The sequence below is a fragment of the Myiozetetes cayanensis genome, unplaced genomic scaffold (assembly GCF_022539395.1).
Source record: "Myiozetetes cayanensis isolate MyiCay16 unplaced genomic scaffold, myiCay2020 scf2-11, whole genome shotgun sequence".
Lineage (NCBI taxonomy): Eukaryota > Metazoa > Chordata > Aves > Passeriformes > Tyrannidae > Myiozetetes > Myiozetetes cayanensis.
Genome location: NW_026087411.1, coordinates 2,466,692 through 2,482,922, shown reverse-complemented (window position 1 = coordinate 2,482,922; position 16,231 = coordinate 2,466,692). Strand labels below are relative to the sequence as shown.

At 45.6% G+C, this 16,231-nt stretch overlaps 1 long non-coding RNA gene across 4 annotated transcripts in view; it reads right to left on the bottom strand.

Annotated features, from left to right (window-relative positions):
- Positions 1–16,231, bottom strand: part of LOC126640337 (uncharacterized) — a 256,125-nt gene that overhangs the window by 46,280 nt on the left and 193,614 nt on the right. For all 4 annotated transcript variants that reach the window (XR_007628991.1, XR_007628988.1, XR_007628989.1 and 1 more), the window contains exon 6: positions 9,113–9,172. This is a non-coding gene — a long non-coding RNA (uncharacterized LOC126640337). The remainder of the gene's footprint in view (positions 1–9,112; positions 9,173–16,231) is intronic.

Below are 16,231 nucleotides of genomic sequence, written 5' to 3'. Positions count from 1 at the left end.
TGCTGAGAGCTGAACTGGAGCACTGCCACCGCTCCAGAGCTGATGCTCCCAAAAGAAACAGCCCAGGGATCCAGACATGTCACTGCATCCAGAGCTACCTCTCCAATGTGACACCACTTTAAATATTATTTCAGACATCTAGTTCAGCAGGTAATTCCAGGGCATGAACTTAGACAGCAGGTTTTAAAATCCAAATGCATGTCTATAAACCCAACATATTAATAACTTAACAGTTTTCAATAAGACATCAACATTTGCATGCATCTTCCTACTTGTTATGTGCAGTACTACATTTTTTAATGTTTCTTGGATGGCAGCCAGAGAGTCTGAGTCCCCAGTTAGTTCATCTATTACTTTCTTGCCACAATAGATCTGGGTCTTGGCCAAGTACTGGACTCATACTGCATACAAAAACACAAAATTCTCTCCCTTATCTGTTGATAGTCTTCCCTTCCCAGGGAAGGGGGGAGGAAATAGCATAAATTAAGATAAATAAGTAAATACATAAAAATTCAGAACTAACTGTAGTAGAAGTATTTTTAGCATTTTTAACACTATGTGTAATCAAAAGATTTCTTTATGTATTTATATTGCTTTAGTCTCCCAAGAGTCTAATTCATGCCTATTCACCTGAGCAGGAGAGGAAGATCTCTTCTCTAAATCCCTCCTGGAGCTCCTCAGGCTTTCCACAAGAGTGAGCAAGGTTACCTGACCTGAAATAAAACAGGGGAGGAAGAGGCTTCAGTGCCATCCTTCCTCTTTCAGTGTTTCTCAGCCTGTGGACTGTGGAAGGGTTTAGAGAGGCCACGGAGGGTTAGAGGCGGCCTCTGTTTTACATTTGACCTTTTTATCCGTTACTCAGGGCCTCTGGTGTCTTCAGAGGAAGACAGATGAACACAGAGGAGATGCCTTTTGAAAGAGTCTTGAAAACATTGTCCAGCACAGCTCTGGTGGCAGGGCAATGAATGTTGTCTTTTATTGTGGGTTTAAGGTAGCAAACTAATACTGGGGTTAACAAAGAGCGAGGGAAAAAGGATGGGACGAGGCGGCGATTCCGGCTGTGGGTTCACAGCCATGTTAATCTGCCAGAAGTCTGAGCCGCCCTTGAAAGGGCTGGTCCTGCCCACCCAGCCCTGGTGGGAATGTTTTTCTCACTTGAAAAACAGATCTGGTCACAGAATGAGCGGGCTGAAACCTCACCTGACCCTAAAAACGCCGCTTGGTGCTGCTGAGCACAGGGAAACACAGCTCTCCTTGGAGCAGGGCAGGCAGGGATGGGATGGGAAGGGTGAGCTGTGTCCTTGCTGACCACGCAGCCACCACGAAACCTGAGCCAAGGACAGGTGGGCCAAAGCCAGGAGCAGCAGGGAAGGCACCTCCTGTTCCCCTGGGCTGCAGCTAAAATGCCAGCCCAGTCCACACGGAGCACTCTGCTGTCAGTGGAGCACAAATCACAGCAGCGCGCTGGCTGACTTGTGAAATTTTGCTAATAATACCAAGGTAGCTGACAAGTTAATAGAACACATGATTCCTGCACCTTCTGCCTGAGTTGTGTGAGTATTTTTTTCTGCTTAATTTACCCAAACAAAGCATCAGTGCCTTAATTTCCATTGTTTCAGAAATTAGATCCTCTTGAAGAATGAAAGGATGCTGTGTTTGAGAAGGGCAGCTTTTTTATGAAGACACGTAATTAATGGAAGCCATTAAAGATACTTGTAAAAATGATTCAGATTTTTATATATGATGACTAACTAACTTATTATTGCTCTTCTTGGTCAGAGATTAATGGGAATTTCTTAAAGGATAAAGAATTATTTAACAAGCTGCAGGATATGTATGGGCTTGGAATACACTCTGTAATGGTGTGAATAATAAGAAATGTGGCTATTTATTTCCTTTACTAATGAACCAAAGCTAAATTCAGAGATAGCAAGATGTCAAAAAAACCCAACTCCCCCACAAAACCCCAACCAAAACCTAACAAGGCAAGTGGATGGTTTTTTTACACGAACCTAAACGTAAAGTTTAGCAAAAAATCCCTACCATTAAAAAATTCAGGTTCCCATGTATTCTAACTCCAGGTGGCAGAGGAACACACCAGCGTGATCCCTGAAAGGACTGAGAAGCACCAAAAACTTTGAAGAAAGAGTTTAAAATCAGGTGATGCTGAATATTCAGCAGTTCCTTGTGAGGGGAGAGAGACAGCAAGGCAGAGAGAGCAAACCACTGCTGCCAGCAAGAGCTTCCCACAAAGAAATTTTCTTTACAAAGCAGTGACAACAACGCGCTTGGCCAAAGATTTCTACGCAAGGAAAACCGACTTCTAAGATCAGAGTCACTTGATGGTCTCCCTTGATGATGGCACACATGGAAAGCTTTCATTTCCCCAACTCTTTCAGATTTTAAGTGACCTCAGAGTGTACTGAAGTATCGTGTCCCCTCTGGGCTGAAAAGCACGTGCAAAGAGGGAGTGGAGCATCTCTAGGCTGACTTTGGTTCTCAGGGAAGGGAGCAGACAGCACTTCAGGACAGAAGGAAATGGAAAGCAAACCAGTTTCTCAGGCAGCTGCAAAGAGTGTTTGGCTCTTTTTCACAAGTGATTTGACAAGTATTTTCTGCAGAAACTGTTCAGAGCTACAGACTGCAATGACTCCTGTAACCAGGCGAAGCAGCAATAGTTCCCTCTCTCTGCCTGAAACAAATAAACACAAACTACCTGTTTTCCAAGGCAGATCCCAACCGAGCCAGGCAGTAGCAGTGAGCCTTCTGCAGCTTGACACCCAATTATTTTAATATCCACTGTATCTTCCCCCTCTCAGGGCTCATCGGGCTTTCTTCTTTAACTTTTTGAAGGCACACAAAGAATTGAATAACCTTTTCTCTGCGTACCTGGCTGCAGCCACATCACTGAGGGGGGTCCTTTCGACATTTTAAAGGACCTGAAGTGTGTGACAACATGGCACTGCAGTCGAAAATCTTGCCGGGGAACAGAATAAGAAGATTTATTTTATTTTTAATATTTGAAAGATTTCAAAAAGCATTCAACTGGATTTCTCACTAAGAGGATGAGTGAAGAGAATCCTTTGTAACTAAGCTGGGAGGCCCAAGTCTTTTATCCATTGTTACACAGTTTTTCCCCAGGGCAGAGTTAGGAAGGCCTGCAAGCCCCACAAGCTTAACAAGGCGAGTATCCTGGGTGGGCTCTGCTGCCACTGCCTAAGCCTCTCCCGAGGAAGGAGCCGCCAGAGCCGAGCGGGTCCCGCGCTCCATTTCAGGCACCTGGGGCAGATCCTGGCACAGCCCTGCTCCCACAGCATGGAATGTGCCCAGCCAGGCACACATACCCTCAGCACCCAACCACCTGCAAGCCTGCTTCCTTCATGAACCGGGAGCAAAACCATCCCACAGCAGATTAGCAGCGAACTGGCACTTGGATTAATCACTGTGCTCGGACTTTGCCAAGCTGCCTCGTCCTGTCGGCTTTTTCAAGCCCTCACCCAGGACTGGTTAGCCCAAGATGCCTTATCTCTTCCAGGAGAGACGGTGTAAAGGGAGGAAACCACTGTAACTCTGCTGCTAACACCTTTTTTTTTGATCACATGGACTTGGAGACATATTCCCTGAGCTTGGTTTAGAGCAGTGATGGACTCACCCACCTTTCCCAAGGTTGTCTGCATGTGGGTGAAAGTGAGAACTTTGTCTGAGTGATGCCCAAGTGCCAGTAATGTGAAAAGGAGCTCAGGTGCTGAAGCAGGGCACCCAGGACATGTTCTAACCTCCCACAAACTCCTGTTCTAGGACTTGACCTACTCCAGTTGACCACTCCTGTCCATTTGTGCCTCAATCAACCTGTCAGAGGTCCCCATCCGAAGGTGCACTCAAATAAAAGGTGAAATAAAAGAGCTTTTAAGTAATTAAGCACCTCTTTCCAGACTTGCTAACCCTAACACAGCAGAAATTTTAAAGGCAAATGTCTTATGTCTGAGCCCATCTCCCAGAAGCAGGAGAACGTGGAGTTTGTAAATAACAACAGCAACACAAGGAATGCCTCTTTGCTTACCTGATCCCTCTGAAATTAATGGTCTGTGGTTTAGGTCTGTGTCAGTGCCATAAAGCAGGACATGCCTGGGGACCAGGAAGTGTCTGCTTCATGAGTTAATGATGGAGTTATGGAGTGGCAGCAGCCATTTCATGGTCACAGTTGCAGAAGGGTTTTTACTACAGGCTCGACTCTCCCTCTTTATATGCCAACAAAAAGCTGAAGAAATTCCTAGGTCAGACCTGGAGCCAAGGTGGAAAATTTTCTATAAAATTTCAAAGGGATCCAGCTAAAGATTTTCAAATGATGCCACCCCTGAGGAAACGCAGTTCACAAGCACAGACCGTGCCCCTCCTACCACTCAGGTGTAACTCACACAGGGCTGAGAATCTGGGTATGAGCAAAAACCGTTCAGCAAAATTACTGCCCCCTCAACCTCTTCTCCACTAAAGCCCCAGCCTTCCTTCCCCAGGCCCACTATCCACATGCTTGGATCACCCAAGAAAAAAGCACCACACTTCTGTGTTATATTTTAACGTTTATGCTATGGCTTTTTGTATAATAGGAATAATCGCCGTTGCTTTGTAGTACACTTACAACAAATAGCTTTTGAGATTGCTCAAACACTTTAGCTCCACTTCAGCTCTTAATCAAACTCAGCAGCTGTTTATTGCAATTACACCATAAAGCAATAGACATTATCCCTTAACTAACTGTCTTATTAATATAGGTAGTTACACAGCTATTTCATAGTTAGTCTTAAATAACTGCTTTTAATTATTTTATTAACATAAATAACCATCTCAATAAATTTAAATTAAATGCATATGTGAGAAAACGCAATTTAAAGCGTTGCACAGAATTGCATCTGTTTACTAATGTTTAAATTGATGTCATTGTGTAATTCAATTAAAGTGCAACTTTAATTTATTTCAATTTTTGATGGCCAGGAAACACCTAAGACACTAGAACTTCCTAAATATCGAAATGGGCACTGCCTGGTCCTTAGTTTCCTGCCAGGGGAATAAGATTCCTTTTTTATCCACAAAACTTACAATTTAATATCCCCATTTAATTTTGTTTTCTTCCCATTCCGAAAGCAACAGATGACTGGATTGCATTTTGCCTTCCAGTTCAGTTGTGCAACTCTGCTTTCAACGGAGAAAAGGATTTCATTTTCCTGTGCAACACTGGATCCTCCATGTCTTATGCCATTTGTTCTGGTAGGATCAAGCTCTTTGCCTTCAGCTAAGGGGAAGGCAGACGTTGCCTGACCTGGCCTGAAATCCCCTTTTTCTTCCTCAGGGGGGCTGGTTTATTGTTCAGGGGGCTCATTCTACCCAAAAATCCTCCACTGCAGAGCAGGCAGCACTTGCACAGCAGCTTTTATCCCCCAGTGCCAGCACGGAGCGTGTCCCTGGAAAGGGACCACAGCCCAGATTAGCGCTTGCCACCCCTCATCTCACAGGAGGGCCTGGCTTATTCAGATGCTCTTTGGGGATGAAACAAAAATCTCCTATCCTGTCTCGGTTTTAGATTCCTCCCCTGAAGGATAAAGAGGAAAACTTGCTGAACAGCAAGGAGAAAAGGAGAGGGACTCCCTTCACAACTCGCCATAGAGAGGAGAACAGAAGATATCAGGAAGCGCTGGGAGAAACCTGAAGTGGCAAATGAAAGCCAAGGATGGGGTGAAAATAAGGCTGGAAAATAAAACAGTGCTGAAGAAGGTGAAGAGGCCTCACATACCTTCCTGCCAGCCATTTTCTTCTGCCACTCAAAGCTGTTTGATTTAGTTCTACAGTTAGTGCAGGGACCTGCAAATGTGACCTGGTACCTCCCTGAGATCAAATCACAACAAACCCCCTCAAAAGTCACTGGGATGTATTGAGAAAAAGTGCTGAAGTCAGCGAGATGCAAAGCAAAATTTCTCTGATGGTCTTTTTAAGACTCAAAATTGTGGAAATCAAGGCATATTTGGCTCTTGGATATCAGTCAATGTCAAAGATGTCAGGGGAGAACAAGGAAAGAAAGATTTTGGTCCCTGAAATCCAAACTACTAATGGTGAATTTTGCTAACTAGCGAAGTCCATCTGGCTGCTCATGAGGGGACATGATGTCCCTACAAGGGATCATTTATGGAAGGCATTTCCATGCAGGTACAACAACACTGTATGAGGAAGAAGGTGCCTCACTGACACCACCCCCCTGGGAAAGCGGAGCTGGAGACAACAAAGATGAAAACAGTGATTTATTTATTTTAATTCTTCTATCCCAATGTAGCTGGTAACATGAAGGGATAATTACAGGCTCTGTCAGAGAGGGGTTGCCGATGCTGTGATCTGGCAGACACGCTAAGCTCCTCAGGAGACGAGTTCTTAAAAGTTTACAGACTCTGCTGGGCAGAGACAGAGGTGACTCAGTACAAAGGGTTTCCACAGAAAAATGTAGAAATCAAGAGTGAAGGAAGACATGCTTAAACTTCAGGTAACTGAGAGTGATCAGGGGTTGGATAATTGAAGTTCCAATGTATATTTGCCTACACTGTCGCTCACCTTTGAGCCCTACCTAGGCATCTTGACATTTATGCAGTCTGAAATCCTGAAAGCTCTGAGTTTAGACAACTAAATTGTTGCTTGTCAATTTAGTCTTGACTGAAAGACAGGTGTTTTGTTTCAGAGTAACACTCCTTTCAGACTCCTCTATTCCCAAGCTCAGATTACCGAGCTAAGGAACTATCAAAAATGAAATAACTTACAAGCAGCCGAAGACATTTACATACCTTGAACAAAGGAATTCTTTGGGCAAAATCGGGATTTTTAATTATTGCTTGTTTTCTGTCATGTGGGATTCTCATCTTGAGCTCTCTGGTGGGAGCTGGAGGAGCTTGGAGGCTTTGAAGGTTCCTACGGTTTTGGTAGTGCTGTAGTTCCTTTGCTGCTGCTCTGCAGTTTTACAAGCCTGTTCTGCTGAATGCAAAATGCTCCCTGAGCAAAGAACCAGCCGAGAATCTGAACCAGACTTCTCCAAAGATGCGATTCTGGAAGCAGGCCTGCCCACACACACAGCAGTCAAACGGCGCAGTGCAAGCAAGGGGGTACCTGTTTGCTACCAGATGGCTCCATCCTGACTCTACCTCTAATTCAAAGAGGGTCATCATTGTCAGGCCTTCATTATTATCCCCACCAAGTGCCTGGGATCCTTTCCAACAACGAACTTTGCTCACGTGCCTTACACAGTCCAAGAGCTGCATACGCTGATGGTGCCACTGGGATCCCACAGGTGACTGTGCCTACAGTTCTGCACTGCTGGTGCCATGGAAGGTGGATCAGGGAGCCCAGAAAACAGGGAGAAGGCAGCACCACCCACCTGACCCCAAATTCTGCTGCCTTTGAGCTGCTGCTGCCCCAAGCAGCAGGTGAGTCCATTCCCACCAAGTACCTCACTGCAGAAAGCAGTGAGACCTACAGTGCAGTGATCCCACCCTGCCCACCTTCCTGTTCCAGAGAATTCCAGTGCTCCTTTGTCCAGGTCTCTGTGCCTGGGTGCCGGTGCTCACACACTGCTCGGCACTGGGGCAGGGTCTGGGCCTTAATTCCTTTATTTATGCCATTAAGGGGGCTGAAGGCAATGGAACACAGGCTTAATCACACTGACCTGCCAATAACCTCGGCTCTGACCTGGAGGGATCCCATGTTTTGGCATAGGTTAAGGGTCTTATTTAATTTAGAACCTTAAGCTGGATTTGAACTGTAGCCCCAGAAGTAAAAAGCCAGCGTTTTTATCTGGGAAGCCACATGGCTCTGGCTTCCTGACTGGTACTTGTGACATCCCAGCATTGGCAAACCAGGGACATGTTAACTGTGTGCTCTATTTTCTGCCCTTGATTATGGCCAGCTAGTCTGAGTTTTCTTTCCTCCTCCTTTTTTTTTTTTTTTTTTTTTTTAAGGATTTGAGTGACAAAGTGACTATGCATATCATTCCACATTTGAACTGTAAGACTTCAGTATTTCTACCTCTAGTGTGTAATTGGATCAGCTGCCAGTTACAGAAAGGAGCTGGGTGAGTATTAAGTGTGTGGAAAATGAAGAAGAGTCCAAGTGTGAAGGGGAGGAATAATTTGACAAAGCCTGCAGTGAGCTGTACGTGGTTTTCTCGTTCCAAAATGGAGTAGGTTTTGAAGCGCATGAGGAAAAACTGGCTTTGATTTATTAGCTTTGGTTCACAGAATGCTGGCCACAATCTTGGAGAGTCTCAAGACAGAGGGAAAGCCACAGTCCTGCCCCAAGGAGCTCCCAATGCCGACATTATCATAACGAGGATGGACGGGTGCCAAGCTGAAAAACACTCTGCTTTTATGGGGCTCCTAAAGCTGCATCTTCAACAACCCTGTCAGGCACTGCACAAAGCTACTGCCACGGGCTTGGCCCCGCAGCAGGACTGAGGTTTCATGTTATTGTGACATCGTGGTTCTCAAACCATCACACCCAACACTCTTCTGCAGGTCCCCCCTGTAGCACTTCCTTACCTGACTTGGGAGTTTCTCATTACATTACAAAGCTAATGTAAGCACGGAACAGTTTAAAATCTACTACAGAAATCCACAGTAAACCTCAGCCCTTTCAAAAGGTGAGAAATAGAGGAGGTCTGTGTCCACTCAGAGAGTGAGAGTGTTGGTCTCGGGACAAGAAAGTTGAGTTCCACCACTAAGCACAGTAAGTTCTGGCAGGATCATACAGTCAGGAAGACAGCTCTTTATCCAGCAAATGTTCAGCTGTTTATCCCGTTATAAAGTGCAAGCAAACCCCCTCAGATATGAACTGGCAGTCAGGGGTTTCTGGTCCAACTCTACTGGTGGGACAGGAGAGAATCCAGGAGAGCTGGATTCTGAGGGGGTAACCAGAACTTCCTTCACCTTGCATTTCAGAGTAACTCTTAAGATGCAACTCAGAACAACAGTCTGATCATGAGGTGCCCAGTTTAGGGGATTAGGAGAGAGGACTGCAGCCTAAAATCAAAGAAAAGGTCACAACACCCAGGGCAGCTCATGAAAAAAGCAGAAGAAATGCCAATTACCTGGAAATTCACAGTTATCCCTCAGCTGTAGAAATCCTCCATAAAATCCAGCATGCTGATCTGTAAAGAGAAAGCAAGAAACTTTTATTAGTGGCACAAACAAACTCAGGGAATTACAAATATTCCAAGTGACATGTGGCAGCCAGGATATGGGCAGCACTGCCAAGAAGGTGGAAGGAACAAAGAGCAACTGAGATTTGCTACCTCCCAACTTTTAAGTTGCTCTAGGCTGCACTTGGTGGTTTGCTGTCCACGGGACCAAACTGATATTTTGGGATTTGGAAATTCTCCTGCTCTGCCTTCAAAGGCAGCCACTAATTGAGAGGAGCAGTGTCCTAAAGGGCCCCTGGGTTAGGGCCACAGAGCCACATCCTCTCTCACTGGTATAAAAGCCCTGCAGACAACTCTATCAGGCAAAGGCACAACAAAAAAAACATCTCAAAATCATTTCTCTCTGGCTCTCCAAGGGGGTTAGGGCATTAAGACAGAATGCCCTACCTCAAAGGAAGTCAAGATTGGATCAGAACATCTCAGAGAGATAGGGAAGGAGAGATGGCAAGAGGCAGCAGTGTAAAGGTTTTATCAGCATGAGTTGGGGATGACCACATTACTCATAGGTCACTGTGCTTTCCAGCTGACTAGCAACAGATGAAATAAGGAAAACAATGGCCTCTGGATTTCCAGGTAGCAGCTGCAACCAAGTCTGCCTTTTGAGATGCCCTTTTAGTGTGGAATATGCACGGTGCTGTCAGAAACCTGACTTCCCATGCAAAAGGGAACCCACTGTGAGATCCCACTGCCACCAGGCAAGTTCCAGGAGAGCATCGAGACAATATCTGTGTTGTTAGAGGGAGGAAAACTTCAAAGGCAAGACACTCATTTTTCCCTACGATTTGCATACTTCCAGTATTTCCTAATGTTGACCTAGAAGTACTTTCAGAGATCTTTGTGGACCTCAGCCCCTCTCCAGCAGGAAGGCACCAGGAATGGGTTGTCCTGCTGTGAATCCACAGCCTTTATGGCAGCAAACAGGCACAGTCACTCACGTCCCACCATGGCAGCCACAATACTTTGTTACGTAACAAAGACATTAAAAAATCACTTGTTTATGTTCAAGTGGTGCCCTTCTGCCAGGCACTGTACAAAGGCTTTATCAGGGACTGCTCAAGTTTTTTTGGAAGGTGCCATTTAATCAGATACACACACACACACAGATCCCAACAGCTGAGTGGAAAATAATACTGCCATTCCTGACAGTTCTCAAATTAGCAAGGGCTTATAATGAAGCTTTTGTAAGACATCCCTTTCAAGGATTTGCTGGATACCTCCCTTGCTGGGGTGGATGCACACGGGGTAACTGCCCTCCTGCTCTGTGCTTAATTCTCTCACCTCGTGCTACGTTGCTTGTTTCCTGCACTCAGAGATCTCCTACTTGTGTTTGAACTCTCTGAATACTCTCTTCAGCTACACACAAGGAGACAGAGGCCTTGGTAACCTTCTACCCCAGTAGTTCTTTTCCTGCAGTCAGGAAATTATCTCCCTTTTTTTGTTTTGTTTTCTTTTTTTTTTTCCCACTGCACAGAACTGGGGGAATTCCCCCTTCCACTGCCGCGTTTTCTGCGGGGCTCTGATGGCAGTGACTGGTGACAGCAGCAAAAAACCCCAAACCACCCCACTCACGGACAGCAGTGTCTCATTTTGCATCGGGCTTTATGTCAATATTCTGATAATTTCAGCAACTGCACGTTCATTTTGGTACTGAGAGATCTAGGAAACAACGTATCCTTCAAATAATTCAGTGTCATGATAGGCCCGTGTGAATGCTTGTACTTCTTTCCACCAAGAACCCAAATCACATAAAACTCTGAGACTTGATTTTCAGCTGATATAAATCCACCAAGATCCTTTAATTACTGGCATGACACTTTACACTCTGAAATACCTCGGCCCCTCTCTCATGCAGGGTACAGATACCAGGAGGGGAAGGTTTCTGCCTCCCAGATGTGAGTTTGCACGAGGAGCTGGAGGCTGCAGGTGCCTTCTGCCCTGGCAGGTTTTGTTTTTCCTTCATTCAGGAAATTGTCTTTCTTTTTTTTTTTTTTTTTTTTTTTTTTAATGCAGTTAACAAGAGGATTCCCCTTTCTGTTGTTTCTGAGGGCTGTGGAGCGGGATCAGAGAGGAAAAGTAAGTGGCACCTCTAATATATTTTGCCAGGATATAGGAAGAAGGTAAGTATGAGACAGATAAACAAAACATAAAACTGGTTTAGGATAGAAGGGTAAAATGCATGGAAGATGTAATAATAAAGGAACCCCAACAGTAGCAACAACTTGAGGAGAAAAGGGACTGATGGATAGTTGTGCTGGCATGAGTGAGGAAGGGTACACCACACCTTTTCAAAGCACGAGAAAAGAAAACCAAATTGTATTTAAAAAAAAAAAAAACTATTGAGAAAAATGTAAGAAAAGGCAGAGGACAAACGAAACAGAGAGAGAGAGGATTTCTCTGAGCACAAAAGCACAGGTCAGTACCCTGTGGTCATTTCCTAAGAAAGAAGGAAGCAGAAGTGAGGGAAAATCCCTACATATAAAAGACTACTTATAAACAAAGGACACACTGACTGCTACTCCATGATTTTTTGAAGGTTTGCTATCGCATATCTCCAGTGATAAATGCCTTCACATGATGCCAGTTTTCTGCAGGCACAACTGCAGCAAATCACTTCTGCCAGGCAGAGGATGAAGAAACAAGGAATCATCTCCTCCCCTCCACGTGGCACTGCTTTGGTCCATGCACAGAAACCTTCAGGAGAGGAGTACGTCAGGGCAGCAGGGCAGGAGGATGTCCAAGCAGCACAGAGGATGAGAACACAAATCTATGCTGGGAGCCTGGAGCTTAATTCAAACAATGATTACACAGCTCCTCTGAATGACAATGCATCCACAAGAAGACTGGGCTGGTAAGAACGTGTCCAGCAGCTGTTTGGTCGACTGGCATTCATGAAAGCCCCTAAGCTCAAGTTACTGTCCCAAATCCCCTCCCAGGTGCCCCGGAGCACAGTTCCAAGCTCACCTTCCCATGGAGAGAGGGGCACCTGAGCCACCCCACTGACTGGAAGGCATAGCAGGATGTGCAGGCCCAGTGCTGGGCAGGGGTGGAAGAAGGGAAGGCCCAGTTTTGAAAATAACGGGTGACTCTCAGAATTTACGCAGAAGCTCGATGGGGGTCAAAAGTTGTGCCCACTGACGTTTTCAAGCAAAGAAACACTTGCAACCAATCCTCAGCCACTAAACTGCATATGGGCAAACGCTGTTCTCCCTTCCACCCCATCGGTGGGGATCTACAATTAACATTAATCATTTCAAGGGCAACATTCTGCCTATTGACCAGAGTCCCGTTCCTGAAGGGAGGGATTCACACTGACACTGAAAGGTGAATCTGCAATGTCTGTATGTACATCCCCTTGCAACAAAGGAGCCACATGTAGTCTATTTATCAGTAAAACCAGCTGGCTCCTGTGGTATCACACCAACGTAAGGGAGATGAGAGTCTGGCCCCAAATCCTCAGTCCCACAAACTGCCACATTGTGCTGCCACAAAGAGGAGGCTGCTCCCAAGGCTGAGCACATCATGCCCAGATCCTGCAGTCTTTACTCACACCTCAACTGTAATGGAAGTACTGCCTTCCCTCACCACAGCATCTTCACTACGGGTGCTTCTGTACAGAGCTTTTTTTCCAAAATAAATACTGCTGGGTTAGGGGGGTTGGGGTGGGGGGTTTTTTTGTTTGTTTTTGGCTGGGGTGGGAAAAAAAGCTGCAGATTAATTTTTTTAGTAGAAAAAATAAATCCAGGTTGTTTTTTTTTTTTTTCTTTTTGTGGAACAGCTTTTTTTGTCCCCCCAAGCCCTTGCTCTGTGCACCACTCCAGTGCCACCCTTGCTTTAAGATTAACTGTCGTTCTGTGCCATCCTTAAGGCCAGACATTCTTTGGATTTGGTTATTACATCAAGGTGCATTTGGGCAGCTGTACTGGAAATGGAGCACAAAGGAGCAGAATTGAGGCTGTGGGTCCAAAGCCTGGCGTGCCTGTGGTGCTGTGAGCCTTTTGTTTCAGATGCAGAGATAAACTACAGCCTTTTTTTCCACGACGGTTATAATGCAGAATATGAAAAACTCTTGGGATGGTTTAAGCTGCAGGGTATTCTCCCAGAGTTCTGTCCAAAAATAATCTAGTAAAAATGTGGACAGAGAACCATCGACCTCTGCTTTCCCCCGAACATATGCAGCTCTGATCAGTCTGGTATTTCAAGAAAAACAAGGTCCTGAACCCTAATCCTCAGACACATAACAAAGCGCACTTCACAGCTGTGATGCACAGCTACTATCAGCTCCGAGGCCTGAGTGGGTCCCAAGACAATGCCTCCTTTATCACCCAGAGGACAAATATCTAGACAGCAATATTTTCTGCTTGAATGCTTCAAGCATCTCTCGCAACTCCTGACTGAAAGAGAAAACTGAGCTGAGAGTGTTTGCTGAGTGATTATTTTAATTTACTACTTGATGTAAATCTAAATGAACTGACATCCAGCTTGAGATGGACAGAAAACAATCATTGTGAAAAAAGAAAGAAGGCTAATATTACAATATCATTTGAGTAGCACAGGTTTAGGCAACTTTAGCAGTGGCAATGTAATAGATAGCGAGGCAGGGTTTGCATTTCCTTTTCTTCACTCAATTACCATAATAAGTTCTGTAATTTTAGGGCTGTTTATTTATCAGGCGACAATAACAAAGACACTCAGAACACGGTGTCTGAATGCAATAGTACAAAGCACCCCGGTGTCAGCCCTCACGTGCAGAGGGTTTGCTGACTCTCACACACCTGATTATCCGTGGGTACCTGTGCTCAGAACCCACAACAGCCCCCTTTTTGTTAATTGCTAGAATGGCACCAGCTCTGCACTGACTCGAGGCAGAGCAAGGGGCAGGAAAGGCAGCAAACTTCCTGCTCAAGTTCTCCAGTGCTTTAAAAAACCTGTCAAGTCACTCTGCTGAGCTTTCTGGTCTGAACAATAGATTTGGGACCTGGCCTGCCTGCACCAGGGAGCCTGTCACTGCCGCTCTCTGATCCGGGTTTGCAGCGTTTGATGGCTGCACGGTGTCACCGAACAGCTGGAGGAGAGGAGCCCCGGCTGAGCGCCTGAGATGGAGGGGGAAAAAAAACAACAAACACAAAGCAAAAGAAGAGATTCCTTTGTGAGGCAGACACACCAATCTGGGCTCTGCCAGAGCGAGACGCGTCACCTTGCGGGGTGGCCCGTGGTGCCCTGCGTGGAGACGAAGAGACACCGCGGCCCCACAGCCCCCCTCATGCCCGAGGGAGGAGCAGGGAGAAGGGGGACCCCCAGCAACACCAGCCCAGGTGGAGGCCCAGCACGAGCTCCCTGCCAGAGGGGCTCAGCAGCGGGTTCACCACCCCCTGCAGTTCCTCAGAGAGAGCTCCTCCTGACTGCATTTTTCCATTGGTAAACCACCTCCTTGGGCCCATCCAACCGCACGGCTGAGTGGGCAGGAGGCACCGCTGGCCCATCACTCCGTGCCCTCTCAGCACATCAAAGGCCGCGTTGCACCCACAAGGCCAACTGAAAGCACCCGGGGCAACTTCTCACTACACCCTGAGATCCTTGCGTCGGTTCTGGGGGAACTTGTGGTTGGAAAGGCTGATCTGCATGCATAATGTCTTGCACATTGCCTTAGAGGAACCGACCTAACATGAAACAAAACCATTTTGTGTACAGCAGAGATCGACGGAAAAGCTCATAACTGAATAAGAATAAAAGGAGTTGAATAAAAGTGAAATTCGGTGGGTTTCTGGGTATGCCACTCAAGAGCCTCGAGGTTTTGGAAGAATACCAGGCCTTCCTATTCGATGGTTGGAACCACTGCCTTAAAGAAATCTCTGCAGTTCCTTCTTAAATTCTACAGGAGGCTCAGAAGCACGTCGGAAATATTTTTACTCTGCACCATAAGATGTTTTTCATCAGAGTAACATGCCTCTTAACCCATAGCCATACATTCAATTAAATTGCATGGGCATATGTGTGTTTATTTACATAATGTGTAAATGTATAGCCGGGTATGTATAAACAAAAGGCTTTCATAACACAGAGGAACACACATGGCGGTGTAATTTGTGTATTGCACACTGTGTAACTGCAGCCGTTCACGTCAACACCATTCATCACCTGGGCTCACCAAAACTGTGGCAGTCCTGCTCCACATACTGCCTGTGAGTTCACCATGATGATAATCTCCTTCCTCAATTAATTAAGGACAATTTAAATATTTTAAGTGAATTACATTAACATGACAAAACAGGAAAATTTAAATTGTGGAGCTGTGAAGAGAAAACCTGTGACAAAAAGTCCCTCTTTCAACACAGTCCCGGGGAAAGATTTTACAAATTGACAGTGTACATTATGCACAGCCTAACTGTGGACATTTTCTGTCAAGCACTTAAACAGAGAGACACAACAACGGCTCCAGTGTGAAAATGGAATTGTCTGTAGGGGACTGGTCCTCACTAAGGGCAACCTTGACAAGTCCAAGCATGCACCTGGATCAGCATTCAAAATAACTCTGCCATACCAAAGCTGTTCATCACGAAGCCCTGTCTAAATTACTGTGGGTTTGCAAAGGACCTTCATTAACTGCCCTTACCGAAAAACACTATCAGAGTATTTTTTAACTGCCCCTGTCAAATATTGCTTCGGTAACAGGGTTATAAATACACGGCACGAAATGTCACAGATGGAAATTATTATTTTTTTTTTTGTTAGTTCTAATCTGAAATTTTACATTTAGGTCTCAGACAGCAGTGAAATGTCTTCCCTTCTAGGGACAAAATTCTGCAAGGAAGTTCTCAAGAAACCCAGCTTGTATTTATAGCCCTACCATGCAGCTACTACGGATCTAGCACTGCCTTCGCTGATGGAGAGTGTCTGATTAACACACACCCTTACTGGGATTTGCAAATTAAAGGCTGGATCTTGCAACACTCGTGTGAGTCAGCCTGAGTCGCAGGAGTAAATGCTGTGGGATCAGGCCCTTCCAAAATG